The sequence below is a fragment of the Podarcis erhardii genome (assembly GCF_964252035.2).
Source record: "Podarcis erhardii genome assembly, chromosome: 11".
In the NCBI taxonomy this organism is placed as follows: Eukaryota; Metazoa; Chordata; class Lepidosauria; order Squamata; family Lacertidae; genus Podarcis; species Podarcis erhardii.
The window spans coordinates 40,691,708-40,716,297 of NC_138501.1; the positions used below are offsets into that span (position 1 = coordinate 40,691,708).

At 43.4% G+C, this 24,590-nt stretch overlaps 1 long non-coding RNA gene across 1 annotated transcript; it reads left to right on the forward strand.

Moving 5' to 3' along the window:
• The first annotated feature begins 667 nt into the window (after nt 1–667).
• LOC309352889 lies at nt 668–24,380 on the forward strand. Its single transcript, XR_014161449.1, has 3 exons — nt 668–988; nt 4,728–4,957; nt 24,320–24,380. It is a non-coding gene; the product is annotated as an uncharacterized lncRNA (long non-coding RNA).
• The last annotated feature ends 210 nt before the right edge of the window (nt 24,381–24,590 follow it).

Consider the following 24,590-nt stretch of genomic DNA (forward strand, 5'->3'; position numbering starts at 1 on the left):
TTGGACAAACCGGGCTCGTTGTGCGGTTCACAAATCTCAGGTACCCTACATCAGCTTTCCTGCCACCCCAAACATCCTCCAAATGGTGTTTCAGGAGTTAGATGGCTATTTTCTGACATTATTTTCACTGTTAGGAAAAACAGTGCATTTTCCAGAATGCACAACCCAAGGCACATGTCAGAGACTTGCAGATTTGAAATAGAGGCCTCATTGGCAGAAGCTGCCAGCCTTAAGGAAAGGGTCATGGCTCAGCGGTAGAGCATACAAAAGGTTCAATCCTCAGCATCTTCAAGTGCAGCTGGGAGAAATCTCTGAGTGAAACCTGCTGGTCAGTTTAGACAATGCTGAGCTAAATGGACGAATGGCCTGGGTCAATACAAGGCTGGTCCCTATATTCTAAGTGTGAATAAGATCAGTCTGAGTGACTTGACACAGTTGCACTCGCAACCCATGCCATCTTCTCATCCTTCCCCTTTAAGCCATCCATAACTTTGGCCGCACCCTGCCATGAGTAAATGAATCGGAACGCCAGTTCCTGTGGCAGCCATCCACCCCATATGCTCACCACATGCTTGGTTGTCAATACCCTTCATATACAGGAGTCCTCCCCCCCCATTACACAGAGGTTATGTTCTATGACCATAAGCAAAAATTGTGCAAGTGAGGAGACCCTCTAAAAAGCCTGTTTTTTCTTGCTCTCCAGCTCTCTCTTCTACTCTTTCTCCACGCAACTCTCTCTTCAACTAGAGTTGAAGCTCTGGGGACTGTTGGAGGAAGGAGGATGTGCAGAAAAGCTGCTGAATTTCATTTAAAGAAAAAAATGTGATGAACTTGGAGCTTTTTTCTGCTCGGTCAAACTTTCCCTAGATTTTTGCAGATAAACTAAAGGAAGATCAATAAGATTGGTGACATTCTTCAGGAGAATGGGAAGGTTGCAGACCTTAAAACCGCCGCTGAATCCTGCTAAATTTGGAGTCGTATCATACAGGTAACATACCTTAGGAATTATTTTGGGGGGAAGCTTTTCATTTTGGCACGTCCTATTTTGGGAAAAGCTTGTATTCTTTGGAATTGTTTGCAGAGTTTTGCTCTGGCACCCAGATCACATGATTTCTCTTCAGCAGGACAAGGCTGTGAGGAAATGAAACTTGAGATTTCTCAAAGCATTTTGGGAGGGGGGGTAATCTAGCAGTGTTTTAAGAAGGTTTTTCTTTGCGTTGGCAATGCACCAACCTTACATATTTCTCCTGAATTCATTTCTATTAGCAAAGTCAGCACAAGATCTTTCCCTAATGGATATTCTTGATCCAAGAATGTGCATGTTGGTGAATGATGTGCTTAATTGTTCACTTTAGAAGAAGGAGCTATGGAGAGTTGTCCATTTTGTGCTAAATTTCTTCTTGTGTTTTTTTTAAACAGACTAGTTTTACACCAATTAAACACGAAGAACACAAATAAATTTCACCCATCATTCACTACAGCAAATAACACAATAAATATTAATTTCACTTCAGCAATAATAATAATAATAATAATAATAATAATAATAATAATAATAATAATAATGCTGACAATAACAGAACAAACAGGTACAGATCTCTCATGTGTTGTGACAGTATATGATTGGAAAGAAGTGATAAGCACTGAGATCAGATAAAGAATAAGTAAAACAGCTGTTTGATATGGCCCTCCAAAACCCACTGTGGGTAGTGGGAGGTCATGAACTCTCAAGAAAAGTATTTATGAAAGTCAGGAAAGGAAACCATATTGTGTCAAATTGTTTCCTTGATCGGGTGGGGGAATAGATAGAGGGGAATGTTACAATGCAAGAATAGCTGCTTTTTACTCAGTCAGATCATCAATCCTTCCAACCTGATACTATCTACCAAGAATGGTAACAGTTCCCTGAGGTCTCAGGCCACCCAAAGACATATTTCAGTCAAAGGCACTCAAGGAGGGTACAAAGCAGGACTGGAGACAGGGTGGTCTGAGTCCCTTGAGGGCTGCATTTGGTTCCTGAGTCTGATATTGCCTATCCATGCACTAACACTTCTGCCAAGCTAAGCAGTTGGCTCCTTATCTCTCTTGTCCTGACCTAGCCACTGTGATCCATGCGACAGTCACCTCCAGACTGGAATATTGTAAATGGCTCTACGTGGGGCTGCCCTTGAGACTGCCCTGGAAACTCCAGCGGGTGCAGAATGCCGCGGTGAGACTCCTTACTGGATCCTCGCTGCGGGATCACATTCACCCAGTGCTATACCAGCTGCACTGGCTCCCAGTGGAGTACAGGATCAGGTTTAAGGTGCTGGTTCCTTTAAAGCCCTATATGGCCTAGGACCCTCGTACCTATGGGACTGCCTCTCCTGGTATGTTCCACGGAGGACCTTATGGTCTTCAAGCAAAAACATCTTGGAGATCCCGGGCCACAGAGAGGTTAGGCTGGCCTCAAACAGAGCCAGGGCTTTTTCGGTGGAATGCTCTGTCACAAGAGACTAGGGCCCTGCGGGACTTGACATCTTTCCGCAAGGCCTGCAAGACGGAGCTGTTCCACCAGGCCTTTGGCCAGGGCACAGCCTGACCCCCTCCTTTGGCAATCCTCACAGAACTCTAGCCCAATAGATGCCATTAATTGATTTGAACTGATTTTATAATGAACTGATTTTAGAAAGTTGTATCATTTTACTGTTGTTAGCCGCTCTGAGCCCAGCTTCGGCTGGGGAGGGCGGGATATAAATAAATTATTATTATTATTATTATTATTATTATTATTATTATTATTATTAACACAGCACTCCTAACAAACTACAATTCCCACAGGGATTTCACCATTTTTGTGTTTGCTTCAGGCAGCAAAATGCCTTGGGCCAGCCCTGTCCATAGATGCCAAGGGCTGACCTTTGAACTCTTTGCATGCAAACCGTCTGTTCTACTGCTGATCTGTTCTACTGTTGTTCTACTACTAATCGTACTGCCTTCTGTGCCAACTTTTAAATGCTGGAAACTTTTCTATTCTGCCAGGCCTATGCAGGCAATTAAGAGCTCGTTCTTCCAACAGTGGTTTATTAATATTTGTGTTTAACTTTTCAGCTTTTGAATTGTTTTAAACTTTTGAACGCTTTCCTATTGTGTGGTTTTTAATCTTTCTAAATCTTGTAAACCACTTTGATATATATTTTTATGATTTAGCAGTCATAGAAATATTTTTTAAAAAATAAATAAATAAGAAAATTTTATGAAATCGTTTCACAAAGCCATGTGGAATGTAATTATCAGTTTCAGCATTCTTCTCTCACCTGCCAAATGTTGGAAGAATAAGGGCACTAGCTCTCCTGAAGAAATATGAAAAGAAGGGAAGAAATTCTTCATGGCACTTTGGATTCTTCAGAAAGAAATAAATGATTATATGTTGCTTAATAGGTGTGTGTGTGTGGTGTGTGTGTTGTTGTTGTTTTACAAGTTCTCTTGAAAGGCACTGTCTTGAAGGTACACACATACCACTGTGCAATGTCAATGGAAATCTGGTTTGTCAAAGGCCAGTTTTAAAAGGGAAGTGACCGATAAAGAGGAAAAGATGAAAGAAGAGACAAAATGTACAACGTATAAACTCATTTTCTGTGTACTTAAAAAACACACAGAGAGAGGACCCTAGAGGAACTCTCAGCTTCAAAGCCATAAGGAAAAAGGTAAAGCTGAGAAAACAACAAGGTCAAAAGGTATTGAACCATACTGTGTGCCCTGATTGAACGCAACAGATATCAAAATGTTTTAAAGGGGGATGTGTTTAAAAATAGAAAGAAGATGGCTGCCAAGAAAAGTATGAGGGGCAATAATAATAATAATAATATTTGATTATTACAAAGAGTCTAAAATGATGTTTGGGACTATATGGAGTCAACATTCAAGCTGTACACAAGTGGAAAACTGGTTCTCTAGCTATTAGCTTTGCTCTGCTCAAGCAAAAAGAAAGTTGATTAATCCTTACTGAAATCCAAGGTTCCGCTTAAGAAGGAATTTTCAGAGGCATATTAGTCAGTTTGCAACTAGGGCACCGCCTGTAGTATACATTTAATGAAGTCATGGCTTTGTTTGTTAAGGGTGCCAAAGTTGTTACAAGTTCCTAGTATTCCTGCCCCACAAAGCTACAGTTTCCAGAGGTCCCTGGGAAGAAGGACTGACATTTAAACTGTTCTGAGAATTGTAGCTCTATTAAGGGAAATAGGGTCTTCCTAGTAGCTCTCATTACCCTTAAGAAACTACTTCCCAGGGAGACACCATGGCTGTTTAAACAGCTTTGAAGCTGCTTTAAATGTATAGTGGCATATACCTTTCATAGACTAAAGCCTGTTTCCTCAGATGTATGATATTATGAGGTCAGCTTATTATTTTTATATGGATAGCCTGTGCAGGGAACCAAAGGCTGAAATCCCGGTCATAGAATGACATGGTCGTAGCCTGAACCATAACCAATATCCAGGTGGAATGCAGACAACTCTGAAATGTTGTCTGATACACCTCTGTGGTATGGCTGTTGTTTGCGATTTTATCCCTAACCAGACCCAGACCTACTTAGCTTCAGCAAGGGGTTGACACCCAGTGTCTTCAGACTATACCCTTCTAGCTGTCATAGTCTTCAGAAGATGGTTTCTGTTGATCTGCTTGCCTTTTTTAATAAATAGAACTTGCCACGGTTCCTTCCTTTTTGTTCTCCTTTCATCCTGACTTAGAAAATCAGTACGTTGCCTACCCTTTAATCTTGTGGGTATTTGATACAGTCGTATACACAGCACTGCATTGTGGGGGACAGAAGATACCAGCCGCAAATCTACCTTTGCAAGTCCTGCTGGCGTTCCTCCCAGTCTGTCCACTGTCATAACTGCTGGATCACCCAGGAAGTCCCTGAGGAGGGGGCTTGTAAGCCCAATGGAGACCCTTTGCCCTGGAGCCAGCACTGAAGGTACTGTGTGAAAGCTAACACTGCATTATGCCTCACAGATATGTCCATAGATCAGGAGAGGGGCCTTCAGAACCAAAGATACAATAAGTTTAATGCTACCTGAAACAAAGAATATTAAGGTGTAGATCTAGAAACAATAGCACATTTGCTAACAGCTGCAATGATCTTCATTGCCAGAAGCTGGAAAAAGAACAGCACTCCAGATTTGGCAGGCTTTGGACCACAGTAATAATGATCCAATTAACATATTAAAAAAGGGCCAGTGTTGGAAACTTGAATAAGTTTGTGGAAAAAATGTTCACTTTTATAATGCTCTGGAATGACAATTAGCAGGACAATATTCAACCTTATGGAGCATTTCTATGTTCGTTTTAATTTTTGTCTCCTTTTCTTTGTACAGAAAGCTTCTCTATTTTCATTGTGAAAATTGCAAGATGTTGAAATTGATTGTGGAGAATTAACTAACAGGGTGACTTTGAGTGTATGGTGAGCCCAGGAATTTGTTTTCACTTACACAAAAACACACTCCCTAATTCTCACTACCACCAGCAGCTGTGTTAATCTCAGTAGCCTAATTTAGAAAAAAAGGGAGCCTTCTGATTGTTTTGTTTTTTAAAAGAAAAGACAAGAGTCAGAATCCTTGCTGATCACTCAGAGATGCTGCGCCAACCTTGTCTTAGAAGTTTACGGTTAAACATAACCTAAAAAGGAGGGCATGAACCCTAATGCAAATTAAATTATAACTCAAAATGGCAGGGTATAATCTTAAGTACAAAACAGTATAATCTTAAAAACAAGGGCACTGTCATTTCCTGTCATGGAGAACCTCAACTAAATACAGCCTAACCAGCAAAAGTGCTTGGGTAAGTTACTGAGTTGCCAAGAGAGGTTTAACGTGGGAGCAGGCCAGCTATTCAGTGTTTTCCCAGACAACCCGTTGGTAAGAACTTAAGAGAATTCTGCTAGATGAGGCCAGTAGCCCGTCTGGTCCAAAATCCTGTTCTCACACTGGCCAACCAGATGCCTGTGGGAAGCCTGTGAGTGGGACATAAGGGCAATAGCATCCTGTCTCCAACAGTAGATACAGAACATAGCCATTCATGGCTAGTAGCCATTTATAGCCTTGCCCTCCATCAATTTGTCTCATCCTCTTTTAAAACCATCCAAGTTGCTGGCCAACTGTGAGAGCAAGCTCCACAGTTAATGCACAGCATTAAAAGTACTTTCTTTTGTCTATCTTGAATCTTCCAATGTTCAACTTTGTTGGATTTCCATATGAGTTCTAGTGTAATGAAAGAGGAGGAGGCTGGAGCAGTATACAGTGGTACCTCGGGTTATATACACTTCAGGTTACAGACTCCACTAACCCAGAAATAGTACCTTGGGTTAAGAACTGTGCTTCAGGATGAGAACAGAAATTGTGTGGCGGCAGCGGGAGGCCCCATTAGCTAAAGTGGTACCTCAGGTTAAGAACAGTTTCAGGTTAAGAATGGACCTCTGGAACGAATTAAGGTCTTAACCCACTGTAATCATGCACTTTGGACCGGCACAAGCTCATAGGCCCCATGCACCCCACTCCTCACAATTTATTGACAAGAGCTTCTTTGTGTATCTGTTATTAACTTAACCTAGTTATGGCAGAGGGCTGTTGCAAAACTAAAAGGGGCAGTGTGGATGGGGCCTAAACTCAGATATTTGGACGGGGATGTTGGTGACTTGTGGAAGCCGGTGTGATGTATCACCAGAGTAAGCAGAGCCCCAGCAGAGTTTTCAGAGGTTTCCTGCTCCCAGAAGACAGCTTCTTCCAGAGTCCCTGGTTAAGGGTAAAACTCTTCTCCCACACGGTTCAAAGTAACAAAGTTTAAATTGTCTCCAGACAAGAGAGAAAGCTAAACGCTATCTGCTATACATATGTACAGATCCACTAAGACTATCTCCATGCTAGCTAATGCCGCTGAATGAAACCTACAGCCTCTTCCCCTGGCTCTGACAGATTCAGAGTCAGATAGCATCAGGATTTGCAGCAGGACTTAATGAAAGAGATGTCCTAGAGATCATTGTGCCCATCTCTACATGGACTTAATGAAAGAGATGTCCTAGAGATCATTGTGCCCATCTCTTATGATGAAGGGTGGTAAATAAGTCTAATAAAATAAAAATACTAAAATATAATAAAAATACACCGACAAAGCAATGTGAGACCTGTCACCTAGATATGGAATGACTTCACTGGCCTGCAGCAATGTAAGTCCACTCTACTGGCCAACCTGTGGCCCTGCAGGTACCACTGGACAACTCCCAACATCCCTGACCGTTGGCCAACCCAGCAACAAATGGAGGGCTGCAGGCCTAGCCACGTGTTTGTTCCCTTTCTTAGGCCTCTGTCCTGAATTCTCCACAATGTGATAAAAGAAAAAGAAAATGGCAGAGAGGGGAAACGCCTTCTGTATGCAGCTGAGGTGTTGCAAGGGACATTTTGAGTTCAAAGTCAGGATAGAGGAATTAATGTAGGAATGGTTACGTGTGTGGAGAAAGTGTGAGTGGACTGGTCAGAAGGAGCTGTACTGAAGTGGAATTACGTGGTGGTGGGGAAACTGCCTGGTGTGCTTCTCAAATAATATCAGTCTTAAGTCCAGCATTACCATTTATGGCCTCATGACAAATTGTATCGTGTAAACATAATTGAGACTTGTTAATACTAAGGAAGAGGACCCATTTATCATACACAGGCTGTTGGCAGTGGAAGACTAAATTGCACATGATATATCAAAAGAAGGCATGTAAATAGTTGCTTCTTTCTTTTTGGTAATTGATGAATAATAAATTTACTTCAGCAATATGCCTGACTTCAGTTGGAGATGATGAATCATCTATTATATATCAGGCAGGGGGAGGGGGTGGATTTTGGAAAGGCAAATTCAAGGGTTTGCTCCTTATGGCTTTCCTTATGGCTTTTGGGGAACCTTAAGGCTTTGGGGGATCGTTTAGGTCCCAGGTAGCAATGGGCCCACCTCACTGCAAGCTTTCCCCACATCTACTGTTCTGTACCCAAATAGTAGTGAAGATGATGAGGAAGAGGATTCCTGTTGAAGCTTCTCTCAGGCACTAGAAACTATTTCAACCATCCTGAGCTCCAGGAACCTTGGAAAAGGTAGCTTCCACTACTCCTGATATCCCTAGCAGACACACTAGAAATCATTTGATATTGTTTTTGGCAGCCCTTGCACATATAGATATTAGGAGCCATGAAACTATATCTTCCATGGAGATATATATCATCTCTTGGAGCCCAAGAGATGCTCTGTAATGTGAGCAGAAACTAAAGTGATTTAGAAATGGTTGTATGGAGGGAATCAGTTCTGGGTCAGACTAGCAAGGGAAGGAAACGAAGGACATCTGACCAGTTTCAGTTTTGTATACAGTTGGTAGCTGCACAGTGCCAAGCAAAGGTTGTTCCTTCTAATCGGATCTCTGTGAATCATTTGTAATCTTGCAAATCCTACACATGCCCTGCTGGGAGGTGTTGCTGGCAGCAGATAGGTAAAAGGCAGTGTTGTGGGAGGGTGTGGAAAGGCTTAGCTAGGAATGAGGCTGAGCTTAAAGGAGTCAACTGAGATCCTATCAGTTTGAGAAGTTGAGTGAGGCTCATTCCAAATCAAGCAGGGGATGCTCACCTTGTAAAGACAGTCGACTTGCAACTCGCATGCAATTAACTTGACGATCGCAACATTACGTGCAGCTACAACCACACACATTAAACACACACAAGGCGGAGAGCTTCAAAGCTCTTTGTGGTGAGAGCTTTCAAGCTCTCCATATTGCTTATTGGGTTTTGAGAGTCTCTAGGGCTCTGGGAAGCTCTTGCAAGACCTTGTGGAGCTCTCCAAGATTTCTCAAGACCCTCCCAAAGCCTGGTAAGCAAGGTGGAGAGCTTAAAAGCTGTCAGCCTTGCATTGGGGGCAGGGGGGGCAACTTGAATAAAATAGATTATGCTCTGCATAATCAGTCACAAGACATGGCGCGCACACACCATTTGAATGACAATGCCAATCCACTGGCTAAAGGGGGGGGGGTAAAAAGACCTCAGCAACTAGGAGTTGGCTCCTATGATTGGGGGCAAGGTCTTCAGAAATGTAGGGATGCTCATGCAGGGTGAATCCGGATTTGTTCTGACTACATGTGATGTCAGGTTTATGCACAATCCCCAGAATGTAACTCCCACAGAAGCTGCAAAATGATTGGAACTTGAAAATGAATTTGTTGTACGTAGAGAAGGTTGCAGAAAATCTTCATAACAAATGTGGGCTGCTTAAAGGCTTGCACATGAGATTCATACATCTAATGAAGTTGTTGTTTAGTCTTTTAGTCGTGTCCGACTCTTCGTGACCCCATGGACCAGAGCACGCCCGGCACTCCTGTCTTCCACTGCCTCCCACAGCTTGGTCAAACTCATGCTGGTAGCTTCGAGAACACTGTCCAACCATCTCGTCCTCGGTCGTCCCCTTCTCCTTGTGCCCTCCATCTTTCCCAACGTCAGGGTCTTTTCCAGGGAGTCTTCTCTTCTCATGAGGTGGCCAAAGTATTGGAGCCTCAGCTTCAGGATCTGTCCTTCCAGTGAGCACTCAGGGCTGATTTCCTTCAGAATGGATAGGTTTGATCTTCTTGCAGTCCATGGGACTCTCAAGAGTCTCCTCCAGCACCAGAATTCAAAAGCATCTATTCTTTGGCGATCAGCCTTCTTTATGGTCCAGCTCTCACTTCCATACATCACTACTGGGAAAACCATAGCTCTAACTATATGGACCTTTGTTGGCAAGGTGATGTCTCTGCTTTTTAGGATGCTGTCTAGATTTGTCATTGCTTTTCTCCCAAGAAGCAGGCGTCTATTAATTTCGTGACTGCTACTACCATCTGCAGTGATCATGGACCCCAAGAAAGTAAAGTCACTCACTGCCTCCATTTCTTCCCTTTCTATTTGCCAGGAGGTGATGGGCCCAGTGGCCATGATCTTCGTTTTTTTGAAGTTGAGCTTCAAACCATATTTTGCGCTCTCCTCTTTCATCCTCATTAAAAGGTTCTTTAATTCCTCCTCACTTTCTAATTAAGTACATACTTGCTTATCAAAGCTCTTTAACACAATACCAACGTGTTAGTCTTCAATGGTAGCCACCAGTGGGGATAATCCTAATAGCCTGGAATTGTGCTGTGTCTACTAGGGTTTGTGAGGAAAGAAAATGGTGATTGGGCCTCTGAGAAGGGAATGCTGCCTGCAGTAGCAGCAAAGACAAAGCCATTGCCATTGCCATTTTTAAATGGTAACACACACACACACAAATAGCATGTGGAGAATTCATCCCAAAATGGCCTCCTGTTTGGAGTCCTGACTTTTTGCCCACACCCCACCATATGCTGGAATTCTAATTTCAGCCATTTATTTACCTCAGTTCTAGAATATATAGACCAGGAATAGCCAACATGGAACTAAACTACATCTCCCTCATTCCTGACTATTTGCTATGTTGGCTGGAGCTGAAGATATTTCAATATCTGAAGGGCATGAGGTTAGCTACCCCTCATATAGACCAAATATGGCACATTTTGACATATGATATGTGAAGATTTAAGAACAACAGCCCAAGCAGAGGGAGTGTAAACACTGGAAGTTTTGTAAATGACACCAGGAAGACCACATTGGGACAGGGTGTACAACTGTGGTCAACCATTTTCAGGAAGGTGATGGCAAACTGGAACTGGCTCACAGAAAACCATTTAAAGTGTCCAGACGGAATAAAAAGAGGAGACTTAATATTGTTTAGTCTGGCAAAATGTAAGCCGAAGGTGGACACTCACAGTCTCTGTAAATAGAGCTATGGTAGGAACATCAAGTGGAGTGGGGAAAAAACCTCCTTATATTAAAGGACAATTGTTGGCATGAGGGCAAATGCACATAAACAGGAAATGAGTAAATTTAGACTGGAAATTTAGAATTCCTTTACCTTTTAGGGGAATGGAAGCCTTGAATAGGTTGCCAGAAGGAATGTCATGGTAACAAATCTCACTTATTTGGAGACGAAGCGTGATTATTTTATGGAAAGTGTAGTGCGATGTGATTGACAAAATTGTTAAGACATACTGTATATATATAATTTCTGGTCAGAGGTTACTCAGATTCACTGTCTACATTTATAACTACTTTATAAATAATTGATAGATAGTTGTTCAGGGCTTACACTAATGTACCTTGGGTTACGCCTAGTAGCAAATACACAGCCAGTGCTGCTTCTGAAGAATTTACGTTGCATGTTTCTACAGTGAGGCATCAGACAACAGTCTGGTGGCTACATTCTGCACTAGCTGCAGTACGGTAATGTAGTAGTCTAACAGGGCAGTTACCGTATTGGCCCGAATATAAGCTGCACCCGGATATAAGGAGCACCCTTAAAATTGGAGGGGGGGGGAGAAAAAAAAAGAAAAAATACCTGAATATAAGCCACTCCATTCCTCACAGCTCTGGGGGACTGCGCATGGGGCAGGGGCCACTTTGCCACTCTCCTGGCGCTGTTTGCCCTGCACTCCTGGCTGTAAGGTGGCAGATATAAGCCATACTTTAACTTTTCACAGTAGGAATTTGTGGGGAAAGTGAGGCTTATATTCAGGCCAATACGGTACTAGAGTACTGATTACTGTGAACAGGAAGCATCACAGCTGGCTAATCAGCTGTGAAGGGGCCTCAAGTAACAACACTGGATCCATGAATACCCCCAAGTTTTCTATTTGCTCCTTTAGGGGGGGGGAACCGCCCCCCTCAGTTCCTGGACACGGCTCCATTTACCCTCAGCACCTCCATCTTCTCAATATCTCTTCATCCAGTCTCAGTCTCTTCATCCAGGCCATTGCTACCTCCAGATGATGGTCCAACACCTGGAAAGGTGAATGACATCTGAATATCGAATGTGGGGAAAGCAGAGTCCTAGCATTTTGCAGTGTGTGTCTGTGCACATTCACATTCATATACCATTAAGCCAGTTTAATCTACAGCCCACATTTCACTTTTAAAGACTTAGGAGAAGCAACTGGGACATGGCAATTAGCATCTTCAGAACTCACGCTAACATATATATATTTTTTAGACCATTGCTCAAATAGTGTGAAAGATCAAACAGGCAATTATTGATTGAGAATGGGTACAAGAAAATAGCAGCTCGTAAACAGAATGTCATGAGATTGCAAGATGGAGAATAGGGGAGCGAGAGAAAGCCCTTTGTGAACTCACTTCATTAAACAGGGACATGAAGCGAAGCCACATGTTTGATCTTCTGCCAATGCTGTCCTTTAGTCTAGACTATCATTCCAAAGAGCTCTGTTTCAAGATATTTAGAGAGAGCAGTGACCCAGGAGCTATCTTCCCACTGCAGGTTCCTGTGTGAAACTTTCTCCAAGGCTTGTGGTTCCTGTGGGCTGGATCCGAGATGTCTTGTACCATGGCTTTAAGAAGGCTAGCATTTTCAACTGTCACACCCACATTTACTGAGGATGATGGATTGCTTACCAGTACCAAGATGCCACAGTGCCAATTTCCCTTGAAAATTAAAGTCGTATGTTAGGGCGAGCGGGCCAGAGGTTAGAAGAAAATCTCCATTCCTGTGAAGTCCCCTTGGGAGTGGTGAAATCTCAGCTTCTGCTAGCAAACTTTGCTTCAGCATGCATAAACATCTTCCCTCTTGCATGGATAATTACTTAAGTAGAATTCTGCAAATACTTATATTACACAGAATAACAGGCTCCCCCATACACTGTGTGCAAATTTGGGTACTGGATGCACTCCCAATCATCCTCTTTAAAGGCCAATCTCAAGATGGCCTTTTGCACCGATAGGGACAACTCTTGGAAATATGAATGTTGAGAAATGGCTTCCCAGAAGAGAGGAAAGTTGCGTCTTACTCACCAACCAGCTTTCCACTATGAAAAGCCAGATGCCTCGGGAAAGTGAGCAAGAATGTCATGATGAAAATCAATGTTATCTGTTGCTTATTGGGGAGAGATGACAGTTCAGTAGTAAAACACGTTTGCAAGAACAGTGAGGTTAGAGTTTGCAGGATAAACTTGTTTATAACGGTGTTTATTGATCATTTTAATTTCTTGTTAAAGCAGCATATAAATCTTATGAAGTAAAATAAATAAATAAATAAAACCTTTAAGCCTCTTTCTCCCAGCTACCACTTGCAGGCTCCACCAATTTATAGAGAACTTCAGGGCCTTCAAAGACCAACCCTCTGGCATTTGGATGGGCACTCCATTCCATAACCTCCCTTCTAGTGTGCTCCATGTACTGCTGAACTGTGGTGTTCAGTGTACTGAACTGTGGTGTTCCTCAGGGGAAAGCGCCCATGGTCAGCATACATGCTGGCACCTAGAGGTGGGGCTAGCCCACATATTCTCAGTCGCCCCTTTCTTTATGCATGCCTGAACAAGACTATTATCTTTCTGCATTCTAATCTCCCTTTTGGTTATTCTGCACATGTTGCTTTGGTGCTAGGTAAAGGGACCCCTGACCATTAGGTCCAGTCATGACCGACTCTGGGGTTGTGGCGCTCATCTCGCTTTATTGGCCGAGGGAGCCGGCATTCAGCTTCCGGGTCATGTGGCTGGCATGACTAAGCTGCTTCTGGCGAACCAGAGCAGTGCACGGAAATGACGTTTACCTTCCCACCGGAGCGGTACCTATTTATCTACTTGCACTTTGATGTGCTTTCGAACTGCTAGGTTGGCAGGAGCAGGGACCGAGCAGGGGGAGCTCACCCCAAGACAGGGATTTGAACCGCCAACCTTCTGATCGGCAAGTCCTAGGCTCTGTGGTTTAACCCACAGCGCCACCCTCGTCCCATGCTTTGGTGCTAGTAGGGACTTAAATTAAGTTCTATGCAGATAGGGCTGATGGGAGCTGTAGTCCAAAGCAGCAGTAAAGGAAGGCTGCAGCAAGACAACTATGCATGTGTCAGAAGATTATATTGCATGCTTCAGAACATTGTCAGTGAGTTATTAGAATCTGCCGTCCCTATAGCGTATTAAATTTAAGGGGTAGTAGCCAATGCAAGTCATCAAGTAGATCCATTGATTTCAGTGTGTCTGCTCTGAGTATAATTTAGCTGAAAGATCACCCAAGTTTCTTCCTCCTTCCTTTAGAGTGCATCTCGCAAATAAATAAGGTTCACTGATAAGGAACAGGTAGTACGTCTAGGAGTGATGCACATTACCCCTGTAATATTCTTTTGGTGACTTGCACGCTTTACGCATTCATAGCAACTTTGAGCAATGTGCCATTAAAAAATGGGACAGCCCAGTGGTGAACTGAAAAGACACATTCCAAGACCTTTTACCAACCTCCAATAAAGAGACCGATGTCTCAACACAGAGCACTCTTGTTTCAGCAAATATTCCCCAGTCCTTGGCCTGGCATTCTTCACACACATTTCTGTGTGTTTGACCCATAAGCACATCCTCATCAGCCGGCTTGCTTTGGTTTCACCCACTACACACTGACATTAGGCAAGTCTTTTTCCCAGCAGCAGTAATTTCATTTACCATAAATTATTTTATTTGCAGTACCTTGGAGACATCCTAATGCTTTCATGTCATAAAAAGCTACCGGTACTTCTTCTGGAATAGTTATAAGCACGTCTTCAAAATCTTTTTTTATTTAAAATAAAATGCAAAGGAGACAAACAAAATAATTACACTTGGTAAGAAAAACCATCACATATATGTGAAGAGAAAAAGGCAAACTGGCCTTATGCACTTTAATTGTGTGCCAGCTTAGGCAAAATCATAATGGCAATTTATAACTGTTGAAATCAATCAATCAATCAATCAATCAATCAATCAATCAATCAGGGCTAGTCCTACTCAGGGTAGACCCATTAAGATACATTTTACTTTTTTAAAGAAATAAACACATTAAGATTAACCAACATGACTAATTTAGATGCGTTAATTTAAATGGGTCTACTCTGAGTTAGACTAGCACTGGATACAAAGCGTAGTTGTCTCCACTGTGTAGCATCCATGAATGTGCAAAACTCAACACCCAGAACATTAAACTGTCGAGATCAAGCCCTGTAGAAAAATGATGCTGATGCTGATGATAATTTTATTATTTATATGCTTCCACCAAAATATAAAAACACAATAGACCAAACATTAAAAACCTCCCAATACAGGACTGCCTTCAGGTGTCTTCTAAAAATTGTATAGTTTTTTATCTCTTGGGATAGTAAAGGTAAAGGGACCCCTGACCATTAGGTCCAGTCACGGACGATTCTGGGGTTGCAGCACTCATCTCGCTTTATTGGCTGAGGGAGCCGGCGTACAGCTTCCGGGTCATGTGGCCAGCATGACTAAGCCGCTTCTGGCAAACCAGAGCAGCACACGGAAACACCGTTTACCTTCCCGCTAGAGTAGTACCTATTTATTTACTTGTACTTGCTTTCAAACTGCTAGGTTGGCAAGAGCAGGGACCAAGCAACGGGAGCTCACCCCGTCACGGGGATTTGAACCACCAACCTTCTGATCGGCAAGCCCTAGGCTCTGTGGTTTAACCCATAGCACCACCTGCATCCCATCTCTTGGGATACACACTTTTAAAGGAAACACATGCTCAGAAACCTGCCACTTTCTCCTTGCAAATACCCATCTTTCAGTAGCCACCCCCCCCCACAATCCAGATTTCAGATACATAATAAAGGCAAGCTTTGGAACTGTTAGGGAAGGTCAACAGAGTAAAAGCCAGGAGGGGGGAATTCCATGGAGAAAGCAGAGTCAGAGGTTAAGATCTCCTTCAACCCACTACTCCTTCCCTTCCCAAGCTGCGCTGAAGCAGAGAAACAACAGCAAATGTTCATATAATGTTCTGGCCAGATTCTTCTAAGTTTTCCTGGAAATAGATTTTTTTAAAGAAGAAGAAAACCCCTAAATTCTTGAGAGTTTTTTTTTATAAAAGCCTGAGAAATAGCCATACATACATCTATTATACTAGGGACTTTTTTAAATAAAAAAAAAACCACACATTTCGCATGTCACACACTGAAGCAGTGACCGATGGGAATAGGTCTCACTGCTCTTTCCAGTAACAATTCTGCACTTCCCATATTTCACGTTCCAGAAGGAGCAAAGTTATTAGCCTTTAAAGGCGGCTGTTGCTCGCGTGACCTCCTGCTTCTTTGGAGGAGGGGAGGCAAATTAATGAGATCATTGCGAGGGCCAGTTCACGAGAAGCTCATGTCCATTTCCTCCTTTTAAAAAGGGACATGCTTCTTGCAATTTTCAGGGACTGGTTTTTTTGTTTTTTAAAGGGATAATAAAGAAGGTTCTTAAGCAGGGCAAGAAATGACAAAAGAATGCTGTAGCTCTGGTTCGTTAAGATGTGCGGTGGGGGTTCAGTTCTGCCCCTATAATGTCAGAGAGAGAGAGAGAGAGAGAGAGAGAGAGAGAGAGAGAGACCCAGACCCAGACCCAGACCCAGAACCAGAACCAGAACCAGAACCAGGACAGAGAGCTGGAGAAACATTTCCAGGGAAAGAATGGCCACCTTGCTATGATTAAGATCAGAAATGAAATGAAAGGAAATCCCACACACACTGAAATTATAAATACAGATAGGTAGCCGTGTTGGTCTGCCATAGTCAAAACAAAATAAAAAAATTCCTTCCAGTAGCACCTTAAAGACCAACTAAGTCAGTTCTTGGTATGAGCTTTCGTGTGCATGCACACTTCTTCAGATACACTGAAACAGAAGTCACCAGACCCTTCTATATAGTGAGAAGGTGGGGAGGGGTATTACTCAGAAGGGTGGTGGGAATGGGTGATTGGCAGATAGCTGTGATGAGCCTGTTGACGACTCTTAACGACTGCAATAGGTCTTACAGGAAAAAGCAAGGGGTGAAAAGGTGAAAAATGGCTTTGTCATGTATAATGAGATAAGAATCCAAGGTCTTTGTTCAGACCAGGTTTCTCCATTTTCACCCCTTGCTTTTTCCTGTAAGACCTATTGCAGTCGTTAAGAGTCGTCAACAGGCTCATCACAGCTATCTGCCAATCACCCATTCCCACCACCCTTCTGAGTAATACCCCTCCCCACCTTCTCACTATATAGAAGGGTCTGGTGACTTCTGTTTCAGTGTATCTGAAGAAGTGTGCATGCACACGAAAGCTCATACCAAGAACTGACTTAGTTGGTCTTTAAGGTGCTACTGGAAGGAATTTGTTTTGTTTTGAAATTATAAAGAAATTCATCAAAGAAGGAGGCAGAAAAATGGAAGAGTCTTAGACTGAGGATGAAACCTACCGAGAAACTGGATGACAGATTTTGGCACAACGCTAATTCCAACAATAACAAAGTAGACAATTAAGTAGTCAGCCTGTCAGCCAATTACACAGCAGATGCAACATAAACAGAGGTGAGGGGGGATTCCAGACGATAGTGAACCTGAGTATTTCCATATGATTCAGCTTTCAAATCCCTCCCTTGGTACTTAGTGGAGAGTACCTGACAGCGTCCTGCTTTCCTCTCATTGTTCCAGGGATCTAAATTTGCTGCAAAGGATATTTTTCTAGGAGAGCCGTGGGGGGGGGGGGTGTTAAAATTCAAGTTCCCAAGAGGGCTATAGGGCAGAGAGGAGTTTGGATTTGATATCCCGCCTTTCACTCCCTTTAAGGAGTCTCAAAGCAGCTAACATTCTCCTTTCCCTTCCTCCCCCACAACAAACACTCTGTGAGGTGAGTGGGGCTGAGAGAATTCAAAGAAGTGTGACTGGCCCAAGGTCACCCAGCAGCTGCATGTGGAGGAGCGGAGACGCGAACCCGGTTCCCCAGATTACAAGACTACCGCTCTTAACCACTACACCACACTGGCTCTCACCGAAACACAGAGTTTCAGTGTTCGGATAGCTCCCTGCCATCTTTAGCACCTATAAAGGTAAAGGGACCCCTGACCATTAGGTCCAGTCGTGGCCGACTCTGGGGTTGCGGCACTCATCTCACTTTATTGGCCAAAGCAGTCGGTGTACAGCTTCCGGGTCATGTGGCCAGCATGACTAAGCCGCTTCTAGCGAAACAGAGCAGCACACGGAAACGCCGTTTACCTTCCCGCCAGAGCAGTACCTATTTATCTAGTTGCACTTCGATGTGCTTTCGAACTGCTAGGTGGGCAGGAGCTGGGACCGAGGAACGGGAGCTCACCCCGTTGCAGGGATTCGAACTGCCGACCTTCTGATTGGCAAGTTCTAGGCTCTGTGGTTTAACCCACAGTGCCACCCGCGTCCCTATAGCACCTGTAGCACCTGTAGACATCCCTTTTATTGCACATTCATGATGATTTGCACCCTTAATGCTATTGGGGCAGTCACACACAAGCCCACTTTCAATACTTTGTGCACCTGCTAAAGTTTTTGGTCATGCTGCTTCAGTGCCTATCCCATAGCTTCATGCTGAAATCCCATAATTTTCTATACCACCAGTGTTCAGGCTTTTATTTCTCCGGCTTTTGTTGTGCTATAGTCCCTCTGGACAGCAAACATGTGGCAGCATAAAGGAAGCATCACAGAAAACTAACAAAGTAGAATAAATCCATCACCAATGCAATATTATCGTGTTAAGGACATGTTGCAGAATATACCTGCAATAAAACACCAGTCTAGAGGGGTCTTCTACGGTATTCTGAAGTGAAATAAATTGTGCAGCCTAAGCAAAAATGCTTAACAGGTTCTGAATTTACATTCCTTGAGATTAGAGCTGCAACTAAATGAAATAATCAGTTAGATTAATTGGAACTGAACCAGATTCCTGCTGCTGACCTTGAAGTTGATGGCCGTGGAAATGCATACCCTAGCCTGAGCCAGGATGCTCACAGATACCTTTCCTCAAGTACAATTCACCTGAGAAATTAAGCTCAAACTCACCATGAACTGAACACCTCCCTTGTTCTCCCAAGAAGTGCCAGAATTGAGTTCCAGTGAGTTCCAGTGAGCTTGACCTCTTTTCTTTCAGCAAACATAGTACATGAGGTTTTTACCAGACAGCTTGGCTGTTTATGTCTGTGCCAATGCCTCAACGACTTATCCTCTGTTTTCTTTACACTGCCACTGTGCTGATTAACATCTCGGTGAAGATCATTGTCATAACCCTGACACACTAGTGGGTAAGCCAATGTCACCAATGACAAATGGCTCTATATAAGGAGTCAGCTATTTAAAATGCAAACATAAAAAAGTAGAAAAACAGATTAGATATAAGCCATGTGGAACTCAACAGAGAAAACCACAGTCCTCCAGGTAAAGCCTTCTAACTACCGGCTGAGTAAGTGTAGAAATATGGCAGTGTACAAATTAAACCAACATTCCTGGAGTATCATAGAATTGTAGAGTTGGGGAAACCAAAAGGGTCATCTAGTCTGACCCCCTGCAATGCAGAAATCTTTTGCCCAATGTGGGGCTCAAACCCATGACCTTGACTGTGAGAGCCTCATGTTCTGCCAACTGAGCTATCCCAGCTTGCTTGCTTCTCTGTTCCATATTGTTAGACCTGATGGTCTTAAAGAGTTTCCAAGGAAGGGAAAATTTGTTAGTTTTTGGTTTCTCTCAGTTTCCCATTTTTATAATCTTATTTCCATATCAGTTTGCAATTTTATTTAATTTTTAAAGTCTTTCTCAAAATTCACCAGACTTTTAGTGCAAATTTCTCCTAATAAGACTCATTTTTGGTATGCAATTTTATCTAATACGCACATTCTTGCAAAGCAATTTCCCCATATATAATGATGTTTGTAATCTTCATTAATATATGCTTTTATAGATGCAGTGTTTTTGCACGCAGTTGAAGAGCTACATTGCAAGATTTGGAGGAGTGCCAAATTCAAATGCTGGCTCTGTTTCAGTTCACATGTTGTTTGTAAAGTACTCATTAAGTAGGGCTTACCTTTAAATGCAAAATGAATTGAATTTCTCCTCCATCTCTTAAGTGGGTCACAAATCAAGTCCAAAGGCATTGTATGGTATCTTTAAGGGCTGCCACTTCCCGTATGAAGTGGGTGATAATGCTTCATGCAGTGTCACCTACCTGCCCTGGAAACAAATTGGTATGGACACTTAAAAAATAGACAGAATTGTCTTATCTTTCTGCAGACAGATCAGCAGTGCCAGATTTACATATAAGCTAAACAAGCTATAGCTTAGCACCCCACTCTCTTGGGGGCCCCTAAAAAATTTAAAGGAAAAAAAACCTGGATGTACATCTCCAAATATAAGAAAAAAAACCAAATAAAATAAAACTTACATGCAGCAACAGTGTTTTGTGTTGTGTAGGCTCCTATTTTGTTATGTGTAAATGGCTTTAGATATTTATTAGGTCCATAAATTACCATATAGCATATATTCAACACAAAAAACAGTGACAATTTGTTGTTGACAAAGGACAGCTGGACATATAAAAGGCCCCATTACCTTCAGAAGCTTAGGGCCTCATCAAACCTAAATCCGGCCCTGCAGATCAGTATGAATGATCGAAAAACAGGTCATCTGGAAACAACTGCTATTATTTGTTGGTTGCTTGGTCGGTTGCTTTTGTAAACCACCTTTCTGCCATGACACCTAAGCTTTACAATTTATAATATTAGCAGAGCTTCAAGGTCAATCTAAAAACACTGCCCAGATTCACGATGGCTAAATGCCACATCTAAGTGGATAGCCCAGCCAAAGTCTGAAGAACAAGTTGCTCAAACTGAAGAGGTGGGCCAGAGTTTGCAGCTTTACAAGACTACACAAATCACCATTGGTCTCTGCCATCACCTGACTCCCTCAATGCCACACCCCTTTTGTATCTGCTGTGGTGACACTGGAATACAGTGGCGAGAAAGCAACAGCAGCCTCCTTAGCCTCACCCCTAGAGTCTCTCTGGTGCCTTTTGAGAGTTATGTGGCAGCTCTCGAATTGGTGTTGAGCTCTGTAAAACTTTTTTCAGGGAGAGGGGGACACAATCCAAGCCCCAACGGTGTCTTTCTTCACATCAGTTCTTCTCCATTGCCCCGTGATATAGTTGTTGTTTTTTTATAATTTTTTTATTAAAAAATTTTCCATGAGAAAACTCCAATCATATCAATTTACACATCACATATTTTAGCTTATTGGACCTCCCTCAACTTCTCTGACAATCATTCGTAGTTCAAATCCTATCTTCACATTCCTTAATTTTAATATTGCCATTAAATACCCCGTGATATAGTTTTGTCCAGAGTTGCAATCACCTCTGATAAACCTCTCTCGATTCTAGCCAAGCGAGTTAAAATCCTTAAATCCCATTGTTTTCAAAAGGCACAGAGAACCCATCACAGGACTGCTGCATGGCTGGTTTTCAGCCACTCCATTTCAAAGGACAGCCTTTGGTCTTCACCTCTCTGAGTGGTCACCAGCATATTTGTGGCGTGGAGGACTTAAAAAGTATCTTCTCCGTTTAGGACTTGGCTGATCAAGCAAAACCAGATGGATTTCAAGGTCTGTGAGCGTCAGCAAAGCCCTGTGCAAAGATCATCAGCAGGGCATGACACACCCACACCCTCCCCAAATAATAATAAAAGAAATAAAAGTTGTTATCTCTTGATGATGTGGAATGGATTGTCCAAGTGAAAAAAAGCTTCAGGGTGGCCATGGAATAGGGCACAGCAGAATGGGTGGTAGAAATCACAGAGGTAAAAGTTATATTCCCAGCTGCTGTATTATTCTGTCTGGCTTCTTCATGATACAGCTTTCAGCGTATTCTGCAAACACACCTATTTGCCCTGGCCTTTGACACCTGAGATGCATGCTTTGAGGGTGCACCCTATTCCTGTGACTGTAAGCCCCTCTTAATTCTGAATCTTACATTGTTGTAGCCAGCCTTGGGACTTGCTGAGGGGTGGCTACTAAATTTACCAACATCATCATCATTGGGCAGCCTCTTTAATAGCTGGTGTGCTGCTAGGGGATGAGATTTCACACAACGCTCCCTGTGCTTTGTGGGGATGCCACACTCCCCCAACATCCACAAGTCCTACCTACATCAGATGGAGATTTGCTTGAGCACCAAGGCACACATGTAGTCAGCTTCCACATATGGGAGAGAAAGAGAAGAGGGGAGGAGGATTTTCAAGGCCAGCACAAATAAGGAGGGAAAGAACTCTGATGGGATGGAAAAACAGGGAAGCTTCAGGAACTGTCAGGGGGCTACCTGTGTCTGACCTGCAAGTATATATGTGCCAGGCTGCAGTTAAACTGTGGGTGGCACTGTGGCCTAAACCACCGAGCCTCTTGGGCTTGCCGATCAATCCCCATAACTGGGTGAGCTCCTGTTGCTCTGTCCCAGCTCCTGCCAACCTATAAGTTTGAAAGCACACCAGCGCAAGTAGATAAATAGGCACCGCTGTGGTGGGAAGGTAAACAGCGTTTCTGTGCGCTCTGGCACTTGTCATGGTCCTCTGTGCACCAGTAGCAGTTTAGTCACGCTGGCCACATGACCCAGAAAACTGTCTGTGGACAAACGCCGGCTCCCTCAGCCTGGAAGCGAGATGAGCACCACAACCCCATAGTCGCCTTTGACTGGACTTAACTGTCCAGGGGTCCTTTATCTTTACCTTCAAACTGATATTTAGCCTTAGTCACAGGGCTGAACCTCTGAGATCAATGGGTCTTCTCTGCATAAGATTAACATTGTCACAAAATACTATATCCAGTGTTGTGTTAGATCCAGGGTGTGAAACTTTGGGCATGGAGGTCAAATATGGCCTCTGGGCATTTCTGTGTGGCCCTTTGAACTCTTCCTAGGCCATGCCCTCACTGGCTCCGCTTTTCACACATACACAATGTTTTTGCCTGGCTGGCTTGTGTTCTTAAACTCTGATAATGCCTCTTGTTTGGATGTATAGGCGCCGACTCCATGGGGCCTGAGGGGGCCCGAGCCCCCTCAAAAAATCGTTTGGGGGGGCTCTGCCCCCCCAATAATTTAAGAAAATTATTAGTTATATTATGCTTTGTAAAATCACAAAATTATGTTGGTATTTTTTATTTTCCTTGTTTGACGATAGTTACCTTTTAAAATACATTCAGTAATGAGTTAAAACAAAGCCACTCCCGATCTAGAGAGGGGGTGGGGTTGCGGGCTCTCGACCCATCAACAATCTCACGGGGCTGGCGTCAGCCCCGCGAGAAGCGGGGATTCCCCCTAGCTCATTAATATTCACCGCCCACGGCAGCAGCCAATCGGCTGCCGCAAAGGGCGGGCCCTCACAGGTTCACTTAAGGTCAGGGCAGCCCGGGGCTCGCCCCTTTCGTTCCCCCAGCAGCAGCGGTTTGGAGGTCTTGGGCCCCCCCAATATTTTTTATAAGTCGGTATGGGCCCCCGCCCCCCCAATATTTTTTATAAGTCGGCGCCCCTGTTTGGATGGAGGATAGAGAGAGGTGTCTGTTGTACACATTGTACAATGGTAAAACCTATGTTTGTTGCCCTGTCTGCTTTTGCTTCTGGCTCCACCTGCTCTGCCACTGGTACATGGACCTCCAAAGGTTGGCCAGAAAGGAATTGGCCCTTGGACTAATAATAATAATAATAATAAATTTTTATTTATATCCCGCCCTCCCCAGCCAAAGCCGGGCTCAGGGCAGCTAACAACAATAAAACAAGAGAACATTTCAAAATCATTCCATTAAAAAATTACTTCAAATCAAAGTGATGGCAACCATTGGGTAGATTGCCAAAGGAGGGAGTCAGGCTGTGCCCTGGCCAAAGGCTTGGCAGAACAGCTCTGTCTTGTAGGCCCTGCGGAAAGATGTCAAGTCCTGCAGGGGCCTAATCTCTTGTGGCAGAGCATTCCACCAGATCAGAGCCACAGCCGAAAAAGCCCTGGCTCTAGTTGAGGACTGAAACAAGTTCCTTTCCCTGGGCTGGAATTGTGGGCTCAGAATAGAGAGATGTGGGTACAACCCATTGCTCAGCCATAGAGTTTATCCAGTGATCTTGGGCCATTTGCTATTTCTCCATCTGAGCTACCTCCCAAGAGTACTGTGAGCATAAGTGGTAGGACTACCTAGGTACTCCTGAGCTTCTCAGGGGGGAAATCAGGCAGAGTAGCAAGGCAAGTAAGAAAGCTGGCAATCCTCAATGCTATTGCTCTTGGGTTTCCAAGAGGCATATGCTTGACCATCATGAGAAGAGAAGGCTCAATTTGATCTGACGAAGCAGGACTCTTTCTGTGTTCGAAACTAAGAAAAATAGCAATATGGCTTGGGGTGGGGTTTTTTTTATTAAGTCACAGTAAGTGGGAATAAAAGACATCTTTTTTTACAGATCCACTTTCCTGAAAAAAAGAGTGCCCTTGAAATTACGTGCTCCCAGTTAAATGTGCAGCCAAGCTGGCATGCTGATGAACAGCAGCTTCCCTTCAAAAACAAAGCCAGGAACGAGATTCTGGCACAGCGCAGCCAGCAAAGTGCAGTTGAGAATAGTGGCCACGATCCAATGCAAAACTGAGCACGCTTAAGCCCATTGAAATCAAAGGGATTATCTGTGCCTGGTTTGTTCCAACTTGGACTGCAACCAATATACTGTGTGTATATAT